General features: G+C 45.8%; 1 protein-coding gene across 3 annotated transcripts in view; it reads right to left on the bottom strand.

The window, feature by feature from the left end:
- The window catches only part of SLC37A1 (solute carrier family 37 member 1), a 97,032-nt gene that overhangs the window by 72,436 nt on the left and 793 nt on the right, over positions 1-23,803 (bottom strand). Inside the window, exons 1-2 of one of the 3 annotated variants that reach the window (XM_020875073.2) lie at positions 17,872-17,899; positions 14,151-14,214 (exon numbers count right to left, since the gene is read on the bottom strand). The exons of 1 other annotated variant lie outside the window; for it this stretch is intronic. The gene's annotated coding sequence lies outside the window, so the exon portion shown is untranslated. Of the gene's footprint in view, positions 1-14,150; positions 14,215-17,871; positions 17,954-23,803 lie in introns of those variants that run through there. One more of the 3 variants, XM_020875074.2, reaches the window with a different exon arrangement.

The raw sequence follows: 23,803 nt of genomic DNA, 5'->3' as shown, positions 1-23,803 counted from the left end.
TTGCTGTTGTTGTTTTAGTCACTCAGTAGTGTCTAACTCTTGTGACTCCCATCGACTGTGGCCCACCAGGTTCCTCTGTCCGTGGAATTTCCCAGGCAAGAATATGGGAGCTGGTTACCATTTCCTTTGGGGGATCTTCCAAACCCAGGGAACAAACCTACAGCTCCTGCATCTCCTGCATTGGCAGGCGTGTTCTTACCACTGAGCCACCAGGGAAGCCCCTATTAATTTTACAAAGATTAAAATAGTAATATTTTACAAAATATGAGTTTTGTGTTATTATTTTGTATGATCATAAGAAACATTTAAAAAGTATTAGGGAGACAGTAAATTTGTATGAAATTTCCAAATAAAACAGTTCACATTTTGAAATGAAAACATGTAATTGCTCCAGTGGACATACCGGGTTTTATGCTTGATGTGGCTTCGCCTAAGCTCAGGACAGGAGACACCTGGGACGTTACCACAGGGACACTTTCTTGGTTAAAGCAGATGATAACCTGAAAGTCTTTTTTACAATCACACACATTTCCCAAAAGTTGAAATTATATTTAAGAATCTGACACTCTTCCTTTTCTTTCAACTTGTTATATTGACATTTTTTATGTGAATCAACAGATAAATTTCCAGCCCAGTTGACATTTCATAGCCAGCATTTCAAACTCATGACAAAGCATGTGGGTCGGCAGTGCCTGCAGGCTGCTGTGCCAAAGCCGATGGCCAGGCTTCCAGAGAGATGAGCGCAGGGTGCCCAGACCTGGGGCAGCCTCTGAACACACCCGCCTGGGTGGCCCTCAGCTTTCACCTCAAACTTCCATGTTGAGTTTGAATTGATTTTATTTCAGAAAAAGAGCAACGGACCCAATGAGAGGTACAAACACTCTGATCCAACAGACTTGCCTTGGGTGCCTACTGGACGGAGCCAGCCCCGAGCCAGGCACAGAGGCCTCAGTCAACAGAGGCCTTGCTTTTGCAGAATTCATAGAGCAAAGGCGTGTGGCAAGAACAGGCTGGTCCTCTCAGAGGGAAACTGTTGTGAGCATGAGGGAGGACTCAGGTTCATTTCCTGGGGTGACCATAACAAAGGACCTCAAACTGGGTGACTTAAGATAACAGACTTTTACGGTCTCTCGGTTCTGGAGCCAAAAGGCCGAGCTCAAGATAAGGGCAGGGGACTTCCCTGGTGGTCTGGTGGTTAAGGATTCACCTCCCAGTGCGTGGGGTACAGGCTTGATTCCTGGCCAGGGAGCTAGGATCACACATGCCTCTCAGCCAAAAAAAAAAAAAAAAAAAACCCATAAAAACAAAACCAATATTGCAACAAATTCAATAAAGACTTTAAAAATGGCCCACATTAAGGAAAAAAAAAAATCTAATAAAAAGAAAAAAGATGTCGGCAGGTCTGTGCTCTCTCTGAAGTCTCCAGGAAAGTTTCTTTTTCACGTCCTTCTCTCAGCTTCTGATGTCACTGGCCATCCCGGGTGTTTTTGACCTTGTTGGGGTGTGTGTGTGTGTGTGTGTGTGTGTGTGTGTGTGTGTGTTAGCCGCTCAGTAGTGTCCAACTCTTTGCAACCCCATGGACTGTAGCCCTCCAGGTTCCTCTGTCCATGGGATTCTCCAGGCAAGATTACTGGAGTGGGTTGCCACTTCCTTTTCCATGTAAGTACATGGCTCTAATCAGCCTCTGTTTTTACCTTCTCCCGGCTTATCTGCATTCACATTGTCTTTTCTCCCTCTGTCTGTATCTCCGTGCTTCCCTCTGATAAGGACACCAGGTATGCTGGATTTATGCTCCCAACTCCAGGAGGACTTCAACTAAACTCATTATATCTGCCGTGATCCTATTTACACTAAGCCACATTCAGAGCTTCAGGGAAGAACATGAATGTGTGGGGCGGGGCAGGGAAGGAGGGGAACATCCTTTAGCCCAGAAGAAGGCTGTAAGGTTCTATATGAGCCTGAACAGGGCTAGGGAGGGCACTCTCAGGTGAGCATCATCAGGAAGTGGGCACCTGAGGCCAGCGGAGGTCAGGGGAGTGGGCTGTCACTGGGATCCAGGCCGCTGAGGCTGCGGAGGGACCTGTTGGACTGAGAGGGACTTTGGCAGAGGAGCAGCAGGGGAAAGATTCAGGGAGTCCACAGCCCCAGCTCCGCTCAGACCTCCCACTGCCTGGCCTCGGAGGGGGCGGAGGCCAGGGGAGCCTCCTGGACACAGTGCAGCGCTGGACAGATGAGGTCACTTCCTTGCCAAGAGCTTCCAGCTAGCGGAGGTGTCAGGTCACCAGCGATCACACCAACTCACGTTATAATGGGAGACACTGTTGTTGCTGTTTAGTCGCTATGCCTTGTCTGTCTCTTTGTGGCCCCATAGACTGTAGTCCACCAGACTCCTCTGTCCATGGGATTTCCCAGGCAAGAATACTGGACTGGGCTGCCATTTCCTCCTCCAGGGGATCTTCCTGACCCAGGGATCGAACCTGAGTCTCCTGCATTGGTGGGCAGATTCTTTAACACTGTGCCACCTGGGAAGTCCAACAGGGGACACGCGGGTGCCAAAGAGGGTCGACGGACCCAGACCCGATGGTCACAGGAGGTGACGTGTCAGGAGCACACGAGGAGTTGGCCTAGACCTTGGAGAAGAGAAGTCTGTGCAGAGGGAGCACCGCGGGTACAAGAGCCTCCAAGACAGGCTGCTGTGGGGAGTGGGGGTGGAGCAGGGGGAGTGAGCGCGGAAGGCTGAGGACTCTGGCAGCAACCTGGGCTGTGATGAAGGTTGTCGGGAAGCGCAGATGGAAGGAAGGTCTAAGAGGTGAGAGAAAGGAGGCAAATTAGGAGGAAGAGGGTGACACCCAACTGTTGGACATGGGCAGCTACATAGATGGTGGTGCCTTCACAGAAAGAGGGAGCAGACGGAGGACACACAGACTTGAGGGGTGGAGGCGGGGACAGGGAATTAGTTTAGATTGGTTGAGCGATCGGTTCCTGAACGACCGCTCAGTGGGGATGCTGACTGGAGTCGGACGTGTGTGTCTAAAGTCTCTGCAAGAACCCCAGGCTGGTGAGGGAGGCGGGTGTAGACAGCCAGGAGGGAAGAAAGCTTGCCAACACCTATGGGCCAGGCAGGGAGACGGGCTGGAAGCTGAGGATGGCGCAGAGGGAAAAGCCAGAAGACTGTGATGTCCAGGAAGCCCGAAGGAGACAGTGTTTGCAGACAGGAGGGAGTGGGCATGGAGCTGGAGGCTGCGAAGAAGTCAGGGTCTACTGACTTCACCTGGAGGGGGATGACTGAAGTTTCCATGGGTGTGGGGCGGGGTGGGTGGACCACTGGGTGGAAGAAGAGACAGCATGGAGTAGAAAACCATTTCAGGAAGGTTGGCTGTACTGAGAAGGGAAAGGCCCAACGCTGGGGAGGGACTCAGGGAGGAGAAGGGATATGTTTTAAATGTGTGGACATTTTCAAGCATAGATGGAAACGGAGATAACATAACAAAGCCCTAGGGACCCAACACCGGCCTTCATCAATGATCAGCCTTCATCAACGATCAATGTACAGCCAAATTTGTTTCCTGTCTTGACCCACCTCCTGCCCCAAGATTATTTTGCAGAAAATCCCAGACATTATATTTCACCTATACAATTTCAATGTATATTTCTAAAAGATACATTTTTAACCATAACCACTTTACCATCATCATGGCTCCCCCAAGCAAGAATAATCCCATAGCAGCATCAACTACCCAGCCTGTGTTTTCACTCCCCTGAGTGTCCTGTAAATGGTCTCATGCTCTGAGTTCACTTTCAGATGGGGACCCAAACAGCCCACCCGCGTATCATCTGACATGTCTCCCAAGTCTCTCCATCTGGAGAGTCCCCTCTGTCTTTGTCCTGAGCCATTTGTCGCTGTCATCACAGAGGCCAGGCCCTTCTTGTGGAGTTTCCTACACCGTGTGCTGTGCTGACTCCTTCTTTATGACATGATCAAACTCATTCTTTGTGCATTTCCTTTGTATTTCCTGAAACTGGCAATGAGGTCTCAAGGTCTGATCATACTCCGGTTGATTCAAGGCAGAGAGGCACCGAGCATCGGGCCATCCTCTGCGATATTAGACATGCCTCACCTAAATTCATTACTTCATTAGAGATAGAATCCATACTTGTGAGATGCTGACATCAGAATTCCATTGTTTCTTTTTTATTTGCTAGCATACTTCTATAAAAAGAAACATCCCCTCTGGGGTTTCCCTGGTGGCTCAGTGGTAAATAATCTGACTGCCAATGCAGGAGACACGGGTTCGATCCCTGGTCTAGGAAGATCCCACATACTGTGGAGCAACTAAGCCCATGTGCCAAGACTACTGAGCCTGCACTCTAGAGCCCAGGAACCACAACTAAGGCGCCTGTGAGCCACAGCTACTGAAGCCCGTGCGCCCCAGAGCCTGTGCTCTGCAATAAGAGCAGCCCCTGCAGTAAGCCCGTGTACTCCATGAAGACTAACAGCACAGCTAGAGAAAGCCTGGGCAGCAACAGAGACCCAGCGCAGTAAACAGTAAATAAATACAGTTATATAAATGCGCCTGCTCTCTCTCTCTCTATATATATATATATATATAAGAGAAATGTCCCCTCATCAATCATTCAATTACTCAGTTAACTCTGAGGCACAGTTCACAGTTCACAGTTCCATACTCATCAGTCATCCAAATAATGAGCTAATTTTCTAGTATTCTTCAAAAGTGAGCCAGGATTTTTTTGTGTTCTGCGATTTCATGCTCAGCATTAGCGGGCGGAGTCACAGCCGCTGTGTTTGCATCCACTTCCTGTGTTCCTCTCCTCCCTGAATCTCACTGGACCAAACTGGCCACCCCTTGGCCAGCGGGGGCCTCTTCTAACTGACTCCTCGGTCCTTCTGCTGTGACCCAGGCACTTGTTTTCTAGGGTCACACACTGTCCCAGGGAGCTCGGCTCATGCATACTCTGCCCAGACTGGAGTCAGCCCCTCCGCCAAGAGGCCAGGTCCTGGAGCAGCCAGAAGGGAAGGTGGGGGTGGGCAGGAGAGGGAGCTCCAAGCTTGAATGACACAAGTGCCACTCCAGGGAGAAAGACCAGGGATCCAGAGTATGTGAGAAGGGGTGAAGGAAAAGGGTGGGTGCAGAGCGCAGCCCCTCTGCAGGTGAGAAGGCATGAGGGGCGGAGTCTTACCTCTGTCCCCTCTGTCACAGAGAGGAGTCAGTTGTGAAAGTGAAGAGGGAGGTGTCTGGGGGGACATCCAGAGAGTTCAGGGGAACCTCTGGGAACCCTGGGGAGGGGACAGCAGGTGCAGCTGGGACACCAGAAGGAAGGTCATGAGATGAACGTCTCTTGGTGCCAATCTGTGAGGCAGTACAAATGTGTCTGAGAGTGCAGTGGCACTAAGAGAGGACATAGCAGTGGACAGCTCCACATGGAAGGCTCGGCTTTCACCACCCTCTATTCACAGGGAACATTCACTCCTTTTCCCTGATCTTAAGAAAGAGGCAATTTCAACCCTGCTGGAAGGTGGGGTCATCCATGTGAGAGAGGCACCAAAAATGAGCACCTACTGTGTACCCGAAGAACTATGGACAGAGGTTCATGATGTTGTACAGGAGGCAGTGATCAAGACCATCCCCAAGAAAAAGAAATGCAAAAAGGCAAAATGGTTGTTTGAGGAGGCCTTACAAACAGCTTCCCTGGTAGGGCTTCCCTTGTAGTTCAGTCGGTAAAGAATCTGCCTGCAGTGCAGGAGACCCTGGTTTGATCCCTGGCTCAGAAAGATCCCCTGGAGAAGGAAATGGCAACCCACTCCAGTATCCTTGCCTGGAAAATCTCAGGGACACAGGAGCCTGGTGGGCTGCAGTCCATGGGGTCACAGTCGGGCATGACTGAGCGACTAACACTTACTTACTTACAAACAGCTGAGAAAAGAAGAGAAGCGAAAGGCAAAGGAGAAAAGGAAAGATATACCCATCTGAATACAGAGTCCCAAAGAATAGCAAGGAGAGATAAGAAAACTTTCCTCAGTGATCGATGCAAAGAAATAAAGGAAAACAAAGAATGGGAAAGACTAGAGATCTCTTCAAGAAAATTAGAGATAGCAAGGAAACTTTCCATGCAAAGGTGGGCAAAATAAAGGACAGAAACGATATGGATCTAACAGAAGCAGAAGATATTAAGAACAGGTGGCAAGAATACACAGAAGAACTATACAAAAATATCTTAATGACCCAGATAACCACTCACCAAGCCAGACATCCTGGAGTCTGAAGTCAGGTGGGACTTAGGAAGTATCACTATGAACAAAGCTAGTGGAGGTGATGGGATTCCAGCTGAGCTATTTCAAATCTTAAAAGATGATACTGTGAAAGTGCTGCACTCAATATGCCAGCAAATTTGGAAAACTCAGCAGTGGCCACAGGACTGGAAAAGGTCAGTTTTCATGCCAATCCCAAAGGAAGGCAATGCCAAAGAATGTTCAAACCACCGCACAACTGCACTCATCTCACACACTAGCAAAGTAATGCTCAAAATTCTCCAAGCCAGGCTTCAACAGTACGTGAACAGTAAACTTCCAGATGTTCAAGCTGGATTTAGAAAAGGAAGAGGAACCAGAAATCAAATTGCCAACATCTGTTGGATCATCGAAAAAGAGAGTTCCAGAAAAACATCTACTTTTGCTTTATTGACTATGGCAAAGCCCTTTACTGTGTGGATCACAAAAAACTGTGGAAAATTCTGAAAGAGATGGGAATACCAGACCACCTTACCTGCCTCCTGAGAAATCTGTATGCAGGTCAAAAAGCAACAGTTAGAACTGGACATGGAACAACAGACTGGTTCCAAATAGGGAAAGGAGGCCGTCAAGGCTGTATATGTTGTCACCCTGCTTATCCAGCTTACATGCTGAGTACACATCATGCGAAACGCTGGGTCGGATGAAGCACAAGCTGGAATCAAGATTGCTGGGAGAAATGTCAATAATCTCAGATATGCAGTGACACCACCCTTATGGCAGAAAGCAAACAGGAGCTAAAGAGCCTCTTGATGAAAGTGAAAGAGGAGAGTGGAAAAGTTGGCTTAAAGTTCAACATTCAGAAAACGAAGGTCATGGCATCTGATCCCATCACTTCATGGCAAATAGATGGGGAAACAATGGAAACAGTGACAGACTTTTAGGGGGCTCCAAAATCACTGCAGATAGTGACAGCCATGAAATTAAAAGATGTTTGCTGCTTGGAAGCAAAGCTAGGACCAACCTAGACAGCATATTAAAAAGCAGAGATAATACTTTGCCAACAAAGTCTGTCTAGTCAAAGCTATGATTTTTCCAGTAGTCATGTATGGATGTGAGAGTTGGACCATAAAGAAAGCTGAGCGCCAAAGAACTGATGCTTTGAACTGGGGTGTCAGAGAAGACTCTTGAGAGTCCCTTGGACTGCAAGGAGATCAAACCATTCAATTCTAAAGGAAATCAGTCCTGAATATTCATTGCAAGTACTGATGTTGAAGCTGAAACTCCAATACTTTGGCCACTTGATGCAAAGAACTGACTCATTGGAAGAGAGCCTGATGCTGGGAAAGATTGAAGTAGGAACAGAAGGGGCTGACAGAGGATGAGATGGTTGGATGGCACCAATGACTCAATGAACATGAGTCTGAGCAAGTTCTGAGAGTTGGTGATGAACAGCGAAGCCTGGCATGCTGCAGTCCATGGGGTTGCAAAAAGTTGAACACGGCTGAGCGACTGAACTTAACTACGTGCACAATGAGCTCTGCGTAGAAGCAGGGGTTGCCATGAGAAATAAGATTGAAAAAAAAAAAAGGACCTTCCACCCAGAAGCTCTGTCTCTGCAGGGAAACCATGAGACATGGCAGGTGCAAATCCAGAGAGGGCAGACATTGCCTGGGGAGGACAGAGCGGGGCAAGGGCCCCAGCAGGGAGTCTTGAGGAAGCTGGGCTTCAGAGCACAAGAAAATGCCTCCAGCTTCGAGGCATGGAAAGCATGAAATATTGTTGGAGAGATAAGGAAAGGTAACATCAGAACATGTTTACTTACTGCGAAGGCATCTCATTTTATCTCTACTGATCAAAAAGCAAGAATTCTAGCAGTATGGGTGGTCAACCAGTGCACCAGGGGCGTTTTTGGTTCAGTTACTAATGTTGTTGGTAAAGAACAGAATGAAAAGCCTCCCACTAGAAGCACGTCCTGTATTGCAGGCAGATAAGAGTCCACATGCCAAGGAGTGGTGGCCCCACCAAGGCTGGAGAAGCAGGCCTGCGAGGTCCCCGGGGGCCCAGAGAGAAGAAGGCCAGGCCTTCAGGCTTGCCTGGTGGCTCAGTGGTGAAGAACTCACCCACTAACGCAGAAGACGCAGGTTCGACCCCTGATCCCACAAGACTCACAGCAACTAAACCGTGGCATCACAATGACTGAGCCTGTGTGCTACAGCCGAGCAGCTGCAACTACTGAAGTCCTTCACCCGGGATCCCGTGCTAGGCAACAAAAGAAGCTACTGCAGTTAGAAGCCTGCGCACTGCAACTAGAGAGTAGCCCTCGCTCTCTGCAGCTAGAGAAAGTCTGAGCGGTAATGAAGACCCAGCACAAAGATAAATAAATAAAAAGAAGGCCAGGCCTTGGGGTGCTGCAAGCTGCCAGCCTCTTGACTCAACCCTAGCTGACTCACTGCGTCCCCACCTGAGGCTCTCGTCTGCATGGGAAGGGCCCAGGCAGCAGGGTTTAACAGCATTAGAAACATTCTCAGGGAATGTCAGAGACTGAGGTCGGCTCCAAAAGAAGAGTGCGGAGAAGAGGTCTAAGCTGGACAGAACAATCTCAGGGAACTCATAGTTTCTTTAAAAACAGAAATGGGTCAGAGTGGAGAGTTGCTGCCTCTGGGCTGTGAGAAGAGGCATAAAAAGGACCAAGCCATGTTTTTTCAAATAGAATAATAATAATAATAAAATTAATGTAAAAAAAAAAAAGATAGAAGGCACACACACACATGTTTAGCCTAGGCCATGACTCATTAGTGGTAGGATTTTAGACCTCCTGATACTGTGGCTCAGCTGGTAAAGAATCTGCCTGCAATGTGAGAGACCTGGGTTCGATCCCCGGGTTGGGAAGATCCCCTGGAGAAGGGAAAGGCTGCCCACTCCAGTAGTCTGGCCTGGAGAATTCCATGGACTGTATCCTCATGGGGTTGCAAAGAGTTGGACATGACTAAACAACTTTCACATCCTGCATTAGGACGCATTTTGTGGAGAGGAGCTTTGCAAATCCTGAGATAACACCTAACATGGAGGCACCCGCCCATATGTGAGGGTGTGTGTTTTAGTCACTCAGTCGTGAATGACTCTCTGTGACCCCATGGACTGCAGCACGCCAGGCTCCTCCATCCATGGGACTCTCCAGGCAATAATACTGGAGTAGGTAGTCAATCCTTTCTCCAGGGGATCTTCCCAGCCCAGGGATCAAATACCCATCTCCTGCTCTGGCAGGCAGATTCTTTACTGTCCTAGCTGTCCTGTGATAACATCTAACACTGAGGCACCTGCCTATTTGCAAGGGTGGCCCTCGGCAAACCGCCTGTGTAAGACAGGGTCAAATGTCCCTGCTCCCCGCCCCCGGTGATGTTTATTGCTTTTCTTCTGTGCTGTAATGAGGGGAGTGGTCCCTGGAAAATGCCTGAGAGCCCTGGGAGTAGCCAGACCCTGGCTCCACAGGGGCTGCTAGATACTTGCACAGATCTATGCTTTCAGCCAGGAACCCCCTAACCCCACCCCAGGGCTAACTTGTTGCTGGAGCCCATCTGTTCTAATTCCTCCTAGTTTTAAGCCTATAGGTAGTAGGTCAGGGAGAGGAAAATAGGAATCTGGGTCATCAACAAGGGAGTGGAGTCATACCTCACCCCCCTCCCCCTCCCAGCTGAGCTAGTGCAGATAAACAGGATAAGAAGGCTGGAACCTTTCTTTTTTTTTTTTTTAAAGATATTTTGATGTGGATCATTTTAAAGTCTTTATTGAATCTGTTACAGTATTGCTTCTGTTTTTTTATGTTTTGGTTTTTTGATCCCAAGGCATGAGGGACCTTAACCTCCCTGCCAGGGATTGAACCTGTGCCCCTTGCATTGGAAGGTGAAGCCTTAATGCACGGGACCACCAAGGGAGTCTGTAAGTTGGAATTTTTTTTATAAAGTTTTCCAGAAAGCCTGACACTTTTCAGTCTAGGTGTGGTTTGGTAAAATATGTGTTATAAATCCCGGGGTTGTGCTTTAAATTTCCCTCTGGGCCTGTATTTGGTGATTTATGAAGAGGGGGTACTTTTATTTGAAACAATATGTTAATAGCCTGGTGGGAGAATGCAGCTATAGTGGGCCATGTTCACTTTTGGATTCTGCATCTATAGATTCAACCAACCCGTGGATGGAAAATATTAAAAAAAAAAAAAAATTCAAGAAAGCCCCCAAAAACAAAACTTGAATTTGCTACACATCAACAACTATTGACATAGCATTGACATTGTATTAGGTATCAGAAGTCATCTAGAGATAACCTGACTTCAAGCTAGGCTTCAACAGTATGTGCACCAAGAACTTCCAAATGTACAAGCTGGGTTCAGAAAAGGCAGAGGAACTAGAGATGAAATTGCCAACATCCGCTGGATCATAGAGAAAGCAACATAATTTCAGAAAAACATCTACTTCTCCTTTATTGACTATGCAAAAGGCTTTGATAGTGTGGATCACGACAAACTGAAAAATTCTTTTTTTCTTTTTTTTTGAAACTCTTAAAAAGGTGAGAATACCAGACTGGCTTACAGGTTCTTGAGAAACCTGTAATTTGGGTAAAGAAGCAACAGTTAGAACTGGACATGGAACAACGGACTAGCTCAAAACGGGAAGGAATACGTCAAGGATGTATATTGTCACCCTGCCTATTTAACTTATATATAGAGTACATCATGCAAAATGCCGGACTGGATGAATCACAAGCTGGAATCAAGACTGCCGGGAGAAATACCAACAACCTCAGATATGTATATGATACCACTGTAAGGGCAGAAAGTGAAGGGGAACTAAAGAGCCTCTTGAAGAAGGTAGAAGAGGAGAGTGAAAAAGCTGGCCTGAAAATCAACATTCAAAAAACTAAAATAATGGCATCTGGTCCCATTACTTCATAGCAAATAGAGGGGGAAAAGTGGCAGCAGTGACAGACTTTATTTTCTTGGGCTCCAAAATCACTGCAGATGGTGACTATAGCTATGAAATTAGAAGATGCTTGTTCCTTGGAAGGAAAGGTATGACAAACCTAGACAGTGTATTAAAAAGCAGACACATCACTTTGCCAACAAAGGTCAGTAGAATCAAAGATATGGTCTTCCCAGTAGTCATGTATGGATGCAGGAGTTGGACCATAAAGAAGGCTGGATGCTAAAGAACTGATGTTTTTGAACTGTGGTATTGGAGAAGATTCTTGATAGTCCCTTGGGCTGCAAGGAGATTCAACCGGTCAAACCTAAAGGAAACCAACCCTGAATATTCATTGGAAAGACTGATGCTGAAGCTGAGGCTCCAATACTTTGGCCACATGATGTGAAGAGCCAACTCATTGGAAAAGACCCTGATGCTGGGAATGATTGAGAGCAGGAGGAGAAGCGGGTGGCTGAGGATGGGATGGTTAGATAATCTAACCATAATCTAAACAACAACAGAGATAAAGTATATTCAAGGATGAGTGTGGGTTCTTTACCAGCTGAGCCACAAGGGAAGCCCTGTATGCAGATAGGATACCATATAAAACACGTGAGCATACTTAAGTTTGGTGTCTGCTGGAGGTGGGGTTCTTGACCCGACTTCCCACAGAAACTGAGGGGCAATTGTACTCATGTTCTCTCTACCAAACCCATCTTTTCCAAGCCAACAAGGAGCCTGGGAAAGTCTGGCTGTGCATGGGGAGACTCTCTGCCCAGGCAGCTGAATCCACCTTGCTCACCCGGGCATGACAGTGCCAGCTCCCACCACAGCTTCCAAAGATGACCTCGGCACTCACTATGGTCACTGGAAGGCTTGGCCCTGGGCTCCGCCATTCAAAAAACTAAGATCATGGCATCCAGTCCCATCACTTCACAGCAAATAGATGGGGAAAGAGTGACAGACTTTACTTTCTTGGGCTCCAAAATCACTGCAAATGGTGACTGCAGCCATCAAAAGATGCTTGTTCCCTGGAAGAAAAGCTATGACTGACCTAGACAGCATATTAAAAAGCAGAGACATTACTTTGCCAACAAAGGTCTGTCTAGTCAAAGCTACGTTTTTTCCAGTAGTCATGTATGGATGTGAGAGTTGGACAATAAAGAAAGCTGAGCTCTGAAGAATTGATGCTTTTGAACTGGGGTGAGAAGACTTAAGAGTCCCTGGGACTGCAAAGAGATCAAACCAGTCAATCCTAAAGGAAATCAGTCCTGAATATTCACAGGAAGGACTAATGCTGAAGCCGAAACTCCAATACTTTGGCCACCTGATTCAAAGAGCTGACTGATTGGAAAAACCCTGATGCTGGGAGGGACTGAAGGCAGAAGGAAAAGGAGACAACAGAAGATGAGATGGTTGGATGGCATCACCGACTCGATGAGTCTGAGCAAGCTCCGGGAGTTGGTGATGGACAGGAAAGGCTGGCATGCTGCAGTCCATGTGGTCACAAAGAGTCAGACACAACTGAGCGACTGAACTGAAGTGAGCTGAACTAAGGTGACATGCCCCCCCATGACTCAGTGGTAAAGAATCTGCATGCCAATGTAGGAAGCAGAGGAGGTGCAAGTTCAGTCCTTGGGTAGGGAAAATCCCCTGGAGGAGGAAATGGCAACCCACTCCAGTATTCCTGCCCAGAAAATTCCACTGAAAGAGGAGCCTGGTGGGCTACAGTCCATGGGGTCACAAAACGTCAGACGGGATTGAGCATGGACACGGACAGGAACTTTTAAGATGAAATACTATTGTTTTTGAAAACACCTTTGAAGACATTTGGGTGTGTCACCCCATAATCCTAAGTGAAAAATAAAATGACTCCAATTAAATACAAATACATCCCCATTCAAGAAGGCTGGGAGGATAAGTGGAGGATACGAGAAGTCTTTGGGAGGCAGGGTTAGTGGTCATCTTTTAGTTACCTCTTTATACTTTACTGTATTTTCCCAATTTGCTGAGAGCTTTATTAACTTTAATAATCCAAGTCTAGGCTCTGTGCTAGACTGCAGGGGTCAAGGCCCTGTCCCCCTAGGGAGGCTGACCCAGAAATACAAGTCACAAGTAGGCTGAGGGGGGGCGGGCCACAACCACAGCCAGAGGGGTGTCAGAAGGAGCCAGAGAGGCGTCTCACCATCAGGAGAGGCGGCCCCCAGAGGTGACATCTAGGTAAGGTACAGTAAGTCCCCTATGTATGAATGAGTTCCATTCCAAGTCCAGTTTGTTCCTAAGTACAACAAATTCAGCCTAGGTACCCAATGAACACAGTCAGCTATATAGTACTGTACTGCGATAGATTTATAATATTTTTCACACAAATAATCCATAAAAAAAACCAAACACAAAAAATAAAGAAAAGAAATGTTAATATTATAGAATAGTACCTTGAAAAGTACAAGTGTCCAGTACAACAGCTGACATACGGGGGCTAGCACTGAGTGAAGAGGCAAGAAGAGTTACTGACTGACTGGAGGAGGGAGAGGAGGTGGGAGATGGTAGAGCTGAAGGGTCATCGGCAATGGGAGACGGAGGGCAGGCTGCAGTTTCAATCACGCCTGACGTTGACGGAATGCACGTTTGCATCTTTGACAGTTCACAACTTGAAGATTCGTAGGCAGGGGACTTCCTGTATTAAAGCTGAAGAACTATTCCCCAGGTAGAGAACATGGGTCTTGTGTTTCAGAGAACAAAGGAACAACATACAGGGATCCATGAGGGTGTCATGGAGAAATGTGACCCAAATAGTTAGCAATAGCTAATGTTGAGGGTGAAGGGGCCCTGGGGTGGGGCAGGGAGGGTCCTTATCTCCACAAATAATCAAGGAAATACAAAGGAGAGGCACTTCTGAGACGCTGCTCTGCCCAGAAAATGAGCAGAGAAGAGAAATGACTTACAGCAAGCGAGGGAGCAGCAGCGATCAGTCACTCTGCTGGAGTGGGCAGGACTGGACCGGCCGTTCTAGAAGGCAATGTGGGAGCAGGTGTTTATAGTCTTAGGGCTCCTTGCCATCACCCAGTAACCCTCCATCCTATATAACTGAATTCTACAGTAGAGTCGGATTCGAGATGTGGACAGAGACCTATGCACTCAGAGGGTTATGATTTTCCTCATTTCTTCATTCATTTCTTTAGTTGGAGGAGAGGTTCCCAGGTGTTCACCGAGTGACTTTGTGACGTCACTGACATTTATGAATATTTATTCTTCTGTACGCATCAAATATTATACAATTAATGACTTCAAAAGGTCAGTTAAACATACACATTACATTTCCCCAGCATCTGGCGTTTCCAGAGCATTCTCATCCTCAACATCTTATTTGACCTTATTACGACCTCCAGCAGGTAGGGCAGCCTGATTCTGAGAAGTGTGGACGTGTCACTCAGCTTGCACCCTCCTCCTCTGCTCCTTACTCAGAGAGACTCGTCTTGCCCTGAAAGGTGCAGCCCCTTGTTCCATGGGGTCTGCCACCACCATCACTGCTAGTCATAGCAAGGTCACAGGTAACATCAGACGCAGAACCAACCTTCTTATCTGCTAGTTGGGAAGGACATTCATTTTAGAATAAGGCATTAACATGTAGCCATCAGAAATTATAGCTTCAGTAAATTTTTTAATAGCATGGATTGATGTCAAATTTGTCCCAAATGAGCCTGTAATTTTTTTTTTTTCTCATTTCCTCATAACCCCTGGTATTTGACTAGGGACCCAGGACACACTCAGTAATAGTTATTTAACTGATATACTGAGAGAGCCCCTTGAAAACGAAATCTGATTTAAGGAGAATTAAAAACAACAACAACAACAGCAAGATATGAACTAGAAGAAAAAAAGAATGTAAAGTTGATATATTTTACCTTTTCTTTCCTTTCCAAGTGTTGCTTAAAGTACAATGCTGTTGCAAAATGCTAGCTAACACAACTCTGATAAACTTCTTCGACTGAGGGCTTACTGTGTGCCTGGCACTGCTATCAGGTGGGGGAGGGGAGCACAGTCTGTATCCTCAAGCTGCAGCCCAACATGAAATATCTGTCCAGCTTCCTGATGTTTCCTGTCTCCACCCTGGCTGACTCCACTAACCTGTCAGCCCACTGGTTGTGATGAATTACTGCATAATCCCACGACCTGAGTGGAAAAGAATTTATTTCCTCTCTGAACCACAGTTTTCTCAACATCCTTCCATTAAACTGCATAACTTATGTAGGTGTGTAGGGATGTGTATTTCCTTCTTGTCAACTGCCACTCTTATAAGAGTGATAATCATAGATTATAGCCCGCCAGGCTCCTCTGTCCACAGGATTCTACAGACAAGAATCCTGTAGTGGGTAACCATTCCCTTCTCCAGGGGATCTTCCCGAGCCATGGATTGAACCTAAGTTTCCAGTATGGCAGTCATATTCTCTATCATCTAAGCCACCAGGGAGCTGTACTCATTTAAGAGACATAACCTCAAACAGTTAAAACAGCTCCTTACACATAGAAACCTACTTCTCTGTATATTTCCAGAAACTTCTGTCTCTTTCCACCCTTACAGGTATTAGTGATATTGAATATAAGCATTAAACATCATCTGCTGTTCACAGAGTAAGTTCTGACTGTCATAATTACCTGGCTGAACCATCTTTGGCAGTTTGATCCTTTCCAGGAAGACACAATTGAAAATGACCAAGATAATCTGGAGTCAAAACTTACCCAAAGACCTGTTGATGAATAGAATGTGTTTGTCTCCATATGAGTAACCAAAGTGTAGTTATTAACAGTAATAGTGGACATTTACTATTACTGTTGAGCAACAACAATGTAATTATTAATGATAATAGCTAGTATTTACCAGGTGCTTTACTGTGTGCTGGGCACACACTAAGCTCATTATAAACATCTTATTTAGACCTCACAACAACCCTAAAAGGATAGGGAACTATTACCTCCATTTTATTCAGAAAGAAGCAATCAAAGTTAAGATTTCAAATTTGGGTCTGACTCCTACCCACTAAATGCCATAAAAACTATTTTTTTTTTTTAAAAAACAACTGCAGTGCCTGTGTTTTTTTTTTTTTTTTTTTTTTTTTATTAGTTGGAGGCTAATTACTTTACATCATTACAGTAGTTTTTGTTATACATTGATATGAATTAGCCCTGGATTTACATGTATTCCCCATCCCAGTCCCCCCTCCCACCTCCCTCTCCACCCGATCCCTCTGGGTCTTCCCAGTGAGTGCCTGTGTTTTTATACTTATGTGTAGGTACACCTCTAAGTGTGTGTTTGTGTATATATAGGAGTTCAACTTTCCTGGGCTCCAAAATCACTGCAGATGGTGACTGCAGCCATGAAATTAAAAGATGCTTGCTCCTTGGAAGAAAAGCTATGAACAACCTAGACAACATACTAAAAAAGCAGAGACGTTACTTTGCTGACAAAGGTTCATCTAGTCAAAGCTATGGTTTTCCAGTAGTCATGTATGGATGTGAGGTATGGGTGTGAGACCATAAAGAAAGCTTAGCGCCGAAGAATTGGTGCTTTTGAACTGGCGTGTTGAAGAAGACTCTTGAGAGTCCCTTGGACAGCAAGGAAGTCAAACCAGTCAATCCTAAAGGAAATCCATCCTGAATGTTCATTGGAAGGACTGATGTTAAAGGTGAAACTCCAATATTATGGCTACCTGATGAGAAGAACTGACTCATTGGAAAAGACCCTGATCCTGGGAAAGATCGAAGGTAGGAGAAGGGGATGACAGAGGATGAGATAGTTGGATGCCATCACCCACTTGATGGACATGAGTTTGAGCATCCTCTGGGAGTTGGTGATGGACAGGGAAGCCTGGCATGCTGCAGTCCATGGGGTTGCAAAGAGTCAGACAAGACTGAGTGACTGAACTGAACTGAGGAGTTCAATTCCCAAGAATACAAGTATTTTAATAAACAACCTTCCATTTCCACAGTGAAGATGGGCCTGAATTCATTATGTTGAAAAGTCTCTGGTTTTTATCTGAGCTGTTTGTAAACAAACAGGGAACCAACCCTATTTGCATCAGTCCTCAGGGACTTTTCTCTGCCTCCACGGTCACTGGTGTCTCAGTCAGTAAGGAATCCGCCCATAATGTGGGAGACTTGGGTTTGATCCCCGGGTTGGGAAGATCCCCTGGAGAAGGAAATAGCAACCCAGTCCAGTATTCTTGCTGGCAGAATCCCATGAACAGAGGAGCCTGGCGGACTGCTGCCCATGGGGTCGCAAAGTCGGACACTACTGAGCGACTTAGCTAGCACCGCACCCTTAAGTAGGGACGAGCCTCAACTCTGCCAGTCGCCATGGCAACTGCCAGGCGGCCCGACCCCGCTAGGAGGCGAGTCAGAAAGGTGTGGAAGACTGGAAGCGGACCCCCGGGAGGCCTCCAGGACACTTTCCTCCCCCCGGGGCAGCCCCACCCTATAAGCACAAGGCACCCTCCTCAGCTCCTCAGCGCTGAACCTTCGACGCGGTTTCCTTCAGTCCTTTTCGCTGGGGGTGGGCGAGGTAGAGAGAGGAGGGTCTCTCATTTATACTTAAGAAAAGCAAAAAGATAACTTCTGCCTGGGGGAACGGAGCTCAGAGAAACCGTGGTCTCGGCCTTCTCCACTCACCTGAGGCCCCGCCGCCGCCGCCGCACCCCTCCCTTCTCCCGCGGAGGCCTTATCTGCGCAAGGGTGGGGCGGGGGAAAGGGAGAGGACTGGAACCCCCTCCCGGGGGCTGATGGGAAGGGCCGGCTGGCTGGGGGGTTACGGAAGTGCCTCCAGGGCCAGGGGAGGAAGTGGAAGAGGACTTCCTCCTTTTTCCAGGGAAGAAACTCCTCCTAGTGAGGCCTCACCTTTCGCCAGTCTTCCTGTGAGCCTTCTGCAGGCCTCCAGAGTTGGAAAGCTCTGCTTCTCTGATCACCAAACGCTTGCCTGTCACCTGGGGGTTAAGGGTCACATAGGCCTGGGCTGCCCGGTGTCCCATTGACCTAATGAGGCCTTTTCTGGCCTCTTCTAGGGAGAGGGTGGATGGGGCTCTCAGTCTGACCTGAGCGACAGCATCCTCTTTCTGGAAGCAATCTCTGGGCTAGTTGCTGCTGCAGGAGGCTGGGGGTCTAGTCCTGAAGTTTACCTCACTTTGCCTTATTTGGACAGCTGCTAAACCTGCAGGATAATGAAATTACTATAGATTGACTGAAAGATATTTTTGAGGGATGCTGGTGATTTAGTCAGTAAGTCATGTCTGACTTTTGTTAACCCATGAACTGTCCATGGGATTCTCCAGACAAGAATACTGGAGTGGGTTGCCTTTTCCTTCTCCAGGGCGTCTACCCAACCCAGGGATCAAACCTGGGTCTCCTGCACTGCAGGCGAATTCTTTACCAATAGAACCACAAGGGACTTTAGGGAGCAGGGGGACTCTGACTTATTTGCCTAAGACATAAATCAAATTTTAAGTTTTAGGATCTAATAACTCAATGGCTAGGCATCCAGCTGCTTATGGTGTGATCCAGAGAAGGGTGTGTTTAAACAACTTTCTGGTTTTTTTAATCAAAGGATCTTTGAGCCAGTGGGTCTCCACTTGGTAGATGGTTAAGGTCACTTTCACTTCCAGAAACCATAGTTATTCCTTTAAATCAGAGATCTGGGGGAAGGACAGTAGAATACAGTGATTAACAGTAATAGCTTGAGTCAGGTGGCATGGTTTGAATCCCATTGGCTGTGTGATTTTGAGCAATGTCTTTACCTCTCTGTGGCTTCTTTTCCTTAGCTGTACAATGGGGAAATGACAGTGATTATTTAAGAAGACAATTCCTATAAAACTCTTCAAACACTGCCAGCACAGTCAGAACATTATTACTTCCTGGCATTGTGAGAGGAAATTTGAATTTCTGACATTTTTTTTTATGTGCAGAAAAGTTAACATCTAGTTGTACATTCTTGATTGTATTTCCATTTCATTCCAGATTTCTAATATTTAAAATGTTTTGAGGTTTTATTATAAAAAGACATGGTCCACTGAATTAAATGTGGCAGCTGTCAAATATAAAGAAGAAAATCACAATCATCTGTCCTTCTAAAGTCCCCACTTTTTCCCACAAGAAGTACTGTTCATTTGGGGTGTTTACAATGTTTGTAACTTTGCAGCTAACAAACAATATAATTGTATGGTCTTGTGTGTTAATTTGCTTGTACATTGTTTCTTTTTTCGAAGAGTGATGGATTTGGATCTGAGATATGGTAAAGACTGCAACCTTTTTCAGAAGGAAAGGTCTGTGTGTTCTGGAAGACCTGGGGGGATTATTTGGATATCTGCCTCATGGATTTGGGCTCTGTAATGCTTCCAGTAAGAGCAAACTCTGTGTTTCCTCAGTCACTGCTTCCTTCCCTAGCAACATCCCACAACATGCCTTTAGGGGGAGGTGGGTATGAGAACTTTCTATTAATAATGTGTGATTCTTTTGTAATATCTTTGTTGATAGAATTATATAGCTATCAAAATAAATAATGTACAAATAAAGTGTCATCTTTGATCCCCAGGGCAGCTGTTTGAGTTGGGAAGGGTTTATTCCCCTCACTTAACAGGATAGGGATATGAGAGTTGGACCATAAAGAAGGCTTTACGACCCATAAAGAAGGGTTAAAGAATTGATATTTTTGAACTCAATGGTGTAGAAGATCTGAAGTTACAGCAATGAACAACTATCAATCTTAAAGGAAACATACCTAATGTTCCACATAAGGACCAGCTGGAATCTACTATCCCACACTTCCCTGATTGCAGAGCAATAATGGCAAAAATGACAAATGGGCAAGAGAAACATACAAATAGTGTTTGGCACAACAATGGAATACTTGAGCAAAGGGTAGTGAAAAGGACAGCCTGGTGCTCAGATTGGGAGTCACAAATTGACAAACAGACAACGATTACAACAAAAAGATAGAAGGCAGCTCCTCCTGCTACACTCACTGAAAAATAAATTGGACCCAACTAAAGTTGGGCCATTTTGCTCTAGGAGAATGTTTCCCAAGAAGAGACTTTAAAATGTTCTCAAATCAATGAAAAGTATGTTATATAACATTTGGACTATATTATATAGAGTATAAATAAAAGCCACATGAGGTACCATCATATTTAATAAGTAACAAGATGGCTTAATTCAAAATACAACAAAGAATTGTTAATGTGTGGAAAAGAATTTAAACTGATTGTGATGCAAATTAGCTACAGCCCAGGAAAACCAGGACGATTCTTAAAAACTAGGAAATATACTGCCATATGACTCCAGTCATCCTACTTCAGGGCAATACACACAAGGAAAGCTTCCAGGGGTCTGAAAAGCACATGCCCCAATGTTCATCGCAGCACTGTTTGTAGAATACCAGGACATGAAACACCCAGATGCCCATCAGCAGACGAATGGATGAGGAAGTCTGTGGTACATATACACCATGGAATATTACTCAGCCATTAAAAAGAATTCATTTGAATCAGTTCTAATGAGATGGATGAAACTGGAGCCCATTATACAGAGCGAAGTAAGCCAGAAAGATAAAGACCATTACAGTATACTAACACATATATATGGACTTTAGAAAGATGGTAACGATAACCCTATATGCAAAACAGAAAAAGAGACTCAGATGTATGGAACAGACTTGTGGACTCTGGGAGAAGGCAAGGGTGGGATGTTTCAGGAGAACAGCATTGAAACATGTGTATTATCTAGGGTGAAACGGATAACCAGCTCAGGTTGGGTACATGAGACAAGTGCTCGGGCCTGGTGCACTGGGAAGACCCAGAGGGATCGGGTGGAGAGGGAGGTGGGAGGGGGGACTGGGATGGGGAATACATGTAAATCCATGGCTAATTCATATCAATGTATAACAAAAACTACTGTAATGATGTAAAGTAATTAGCCTCCAACTAATAAAAATTAAAAAAAAAAAAAAAAAAAAAAAAAAAAGAATTGATATTTTTGAACTGTGGTGCTGGAGAAGACTCTTGAGAGTCCCTTGGACAGCAATGAGATCAAATCAGTCAATCTTAAAGGAAATCAACCCTTAATGTTCAATGGAAGGACTGATGCTGAAGTTGAAGCTCCAACACTTTGGCCACCTGATGTGAAGAGCCAACTCATTGGAAAAGACCCTGATGCTGGGAAAGATTGGGGGCAAGAGGAGAAGGGGGCAACAGAAGATGAGATGGTTGGATGGCATCAATAATTCAATGGACATGAGTTTGAGCAAATTCTGGGAGATAGTGAAGGACAGGGAAGCCTGGCGTGCTGCAGTTCATGGGGTCACAAAGAGTTGGACATAACTTAGCAACTGAACAACAACAGCAGGATAGGAAACGGAGGCTCACAGGACTGCTGAGTTCCCTGAGGTCACTGAAGCTAATAGGATGTGGGATCCCAGACTTGAAAGTTGGGCATTTTGGCTCTAGGTGAGTAATGTTTCCACTAAATGAAGATGACTTTAAGATCTGTTCCTCCATTTAGATCAATTTTTTAAAGTATTAGATTTAAATAAGTAAAAATTGGGAATATTATTATTATAGAAGGTATTAAACCTTAAAAGCCACTCAGAGTACCATGCAATATTTAGATTTAAGATAAAACACAGTTATTTGTATAATTTGCAAAAACACATTAAGAATTAGATATACAAATGTACAGTGGCCAAACCATAATTAAAAACTGAATTTTGATCCACAACTTGCAGCAGCAAGCCCAGGAAACCAACCCACTATCTACAGTAAACTTCCCAGGAAACCACCCTACTGTAGGCCAGACTCGCAGGAAGTCAGTTCTTTTCTAACGGATCCAGGAGCAAACAAGTACCCCTTTAACAATAGGCTCCAAATGGGGCTTCCCAGGTGACTCAATGGTAAAGAATATGCCTGCCAATGCAGGAGACACAGGAGATGATCTCTGGGTAGGGAAGATCCCCTGGAGGAAGAAATGAAAAACCACTCCAGTATTCTTGCCTGGAGAACCCCACAGACAGAGGATCGTGGCGGGCTACAGTCCATGGGGTCACAAAGAGTCAGACACGACTGAGCACACATGCCCCACCAAATGGCCAGGACTTGATTAACAGCTGGGAGTTTACCTAATTTTTGCCCCCATTTCCACCTTAGGACCAATCAGAGAAAGCTGAATTTCTACCCTCACCCATCACCTAGGATGCCTGGGTTCTCCTGAGCCCTCCAGCAGCTTCCCCATACTCTCAGCCTCCAGTCAGGATACTAAATGCTTACCTTTTTTCCACTATAAAGTTTTCCCACTCCTCTGCCTGCTTTTTAGTCTCTTTCAAAATATGAGTGATCGTGACTGACCCTCTTACTAGAGCAAGCCCCAAATAAAAGTCTTTGCTTTCTCTCATTGGGTGGTCTTTGTTTATTTCCACATGCAAAATAGAGATGCTTTCAAGTATACGTGATAAAGGAAGAACATATTTGTATCTCACCAGGGGATCTAAAGGCTCACGTGGACTGGATTTTCCTGGCTTGGTTGATCATCCATTGTGTGCAAAACACTTTGCTAGGTGCTGTCGGGAGACAGATGAGGGCAGTGTGGCTTCTGAGTGTCCAATAATCAGACAACCACCTGGATGACTGTGACGTGAGATAGAGCTTGCCCTGTGTGTATGATAAAGACGGCTAAAGGTACAATGGGAATTAAAAGACAGAACAACTCACTTGAAGGATCAGAAGAAGCTGCAGGTGGAAGGTGTCCAATATTTAGAGTAAAAAATAAAAAATACAGAGAAATATGGTTAATATATACTAATAAAAACTCACTACTTTAAATTTTGCATGTTGTCTCGCTCAGAACTTTAAACTAGGTAGACAGATGGATAGATAGATAATAGACAGATGATACAGAGAGGGGAAGTCCTTTCCTCTTTCTCCAACCCTGTTGCCCTCTTCCTCCTGGGGGGAGGGCATCCTTATCATGAATTTTGAGCTTTTTCTGGAAGTGGTTCCTTAGCCAGTCTTTGAAGAATGGCTCTGACTATAGGCAAGGCCATCACAAGGAAGATTTCCAGGGGAAGCATCTGGCACAGGCAAAGACACAGACATGGGGAAGTGAAGGATGTACTGGGGACAGTGCTCATGGTTTGCTTTTATCTAAATCATGTAACAAGTTTAGGAAGGTGTTGATGGACCAGGAGGCTGAGAGGATGACTTGGGGTTTGTATATGGAGATAGTGAATACAGTGGTCTGCATGCAGTCTGGTCTGCACGTGAGTTCCTGAGTAGAGGAGGAGGGTGAGGTGGTTAAGAGTGCCTAAGTCTGGAGACAAGCAGGCTGAATCAGAGCCTATTGCCAGAGTTAACAAGGGGAGGAAGAAGGCCTGGACTGGGGTGGTGACAGAGGAACTGGGAAGGAGATCATGAGGGGTCCTGGGCAGACTGAGTGTCAGATAACTGGAGGGAAGATAGGAAGAGAGGCCCATTTAAGAGTGGGAATGAGTGTGAATGTGTGTGTGTGTGTGTGTGTGTGTGTGTGTGTGTGGGAGCGAGCTCCACTGGGGACTCCCAGGAGACTG

Source organism: Odocoileus virginianus, chromosome 4, assembly GCF_023699985.2.
Source record: "Odocoileus virginianus isolate 20LAN1187 ecotype Illinois chromosome 4, Ovbor_1.2, whole genome shotgun sequence".
Classification (NCBI taxonomy): Eukaryota; Metazoa; Chordata; class Mammalia; order Artiodactyla; family Cervidae; genus Odocoileus; species Odocoileus virginianus.
This window is presented reverse-complemented; position numbering and strand designations above follow the sequence as displayed.